The sequence below is a fragment of the Tigriopus californicus genome, chromosome 9 (assembly GCF_007210705.1).
Source record: "Tigriopus californicus strain San Diego chromosome 9, Tcal_SD_v2.1, whole genome shotgun sequence".
Classification (NCBI taxonomy): Eukaryota; Metazoa; Arthropoda; class Copepoda; order Harpacticoida; family Harpacticidae; genus Tigriopus; species Tigriopus californicus.
This window is the reverse complement of record NC_081448.1, coordinates 552,956-554,466: the sequence shown is the minus strand read 5'-3', so window position 1 is coordinate 554,466 and position 1,511 is coordinate 552,956. Positions and strand designations below refer to the sequence as shown.

General features: G+C 39.1%; 1 long non-coding RNA gene across 2 annotated transcripts in view; it reads left to right on the top strand.

The window, feature by feature from the left end:
- LOC131886384 (uncharacterized) overlaps positions 1-1,282 on the top strand; it is a 3,789-nt gene extending 2,507 nt beyond the window's left edge. The window contains exons 2-4 of one of the 2 annotated variants that reach the window (XR_009373913.1): positions 222-439; positions 513-737; positions 1,053-1,282. This is a non-coding gene — a long non-coding RNA (uncharacterized LOC131886384). Of the gene's footprint in view, positions 1-6; positions 440-512; positions 738-1,052 lie in introns of those variants that run through there. The other variant, XR_009373912.1, reaches the window with a different exon arrangement.
- The last annotated feature ends 229 nt before the right edge of the window (positions 1,283-1,511 follow it).

Sequence of the window (1,511 nt, the reverse complement as noted above, 5' to 3'; positions counted from 1 at the left end):
GACAAATAACAATCTACTTCAGAGATTAAAGAACATTCCATATCTGAAAACAATTTGCCTGAAGTTTGTATTCATCAATTTTCGATTGGCTTTTTCATTAAAAATGTTAGTTTTATTTGCCTACAACACTTCATTCAACTTGTTTTCATTTTAATAGTACTGGGGATTACATTCCCAGCAGCGGAAAAGCCCGTGAAAAACAAAACTGATCTTAATTCAAGGCTCAACTCACATGTCCATCCTACCAAACCGACCCTGCTGTCGTGTATGATGATGCCCTTTCAAGCAGTTACTCCTCACTCCGGGCTTTGAAAGAGGAATGCAATTTACCTAATGATAATTGGTTAACATCCAAGAGAATTAGCACATTCATCTGGGATTTTGGCGCTCTCCGAACGATGACAAGGGTGGAATTTCGAAATTACCATTATTCTTCAAGGTATCACAACGAGCATTTCGAACATGACCCTTGTTGAAGGTGTGAGGTGAATACTTGCACTTTTCATTTTCAGACATGTCATTGACTTCGAAGTATCAGTATCACGATATTCTGGAATAAGCGTAACTTGGACCAATGTTCTTCGGGTTGAGAATCTGGAAAAGCCAGCCACTAATTGTGAACCAATTCGACACTACAGCTTTAAACCCATCATTGGAAGACAAATTAGATTTACAGCGTCGAGGGCCTTTTCATTCGGAGCCGCAATGAATTTCTTCAGAGTATACTAAGTAACCAGGTGCATTTCTTCTCCTAAATGAATAAAATATTGCAATAATAAACATCTTTGTTGTAGCTCTCGGTCAAGTAATTGTATGAAATAGTTTAATGTGTAAAGGTGGATGTTTAATTGCAAAGTACAAAGATCTACATATTTGTGAACCTGGTGATGCGCTGATCAAAGTCCACGGTTCAGTGGAGGAAGTTTCGTTTCTTTGGCAATCAAAACGAAACTACCGACACTGAACCCGGTGGTTGATTCAACGCATCACTGGGTTTCCATAAGATTTTCCTGTTCCGTTTTGTCTCATGGGACTCCCGCTTACTCTTTCAGGACCCTGAAGTCATTTGGCGTGATTCCCCGAGTCAGTCAATCCACTAGCTAGATAGTACTGATGGAAAATCCCAATCGAACAACCACACAAGCCTATCTAATCTTAGATTGGCCCAATGTTGGTACTGACAATCGCAAGGCGGACAACAAACTGACCAATCTAAGGAGTAAACATCGGAAATTACGACAAGAGTTTAGACACTTGTTATAATAAACTGTTCACAACGCTCTGTCTCAGATCTATGTTTAAAAACAACTGTAAAAGCGTGCAAGCCAAATAAATCTACCAAGCATAGGATACAATGGGTAAGAAACGTAATGAATGAGCTTGTACCTACTTTTGGGCGTAAATTTTGTCGACCATAACAGGGTTTTGTATTCGCAAAGTGCTAATAAAAATGATTTGTAAATTCTAAACAAATCCTAAAATGCGGAATGCGGAGTCCTAACCTAACCTGC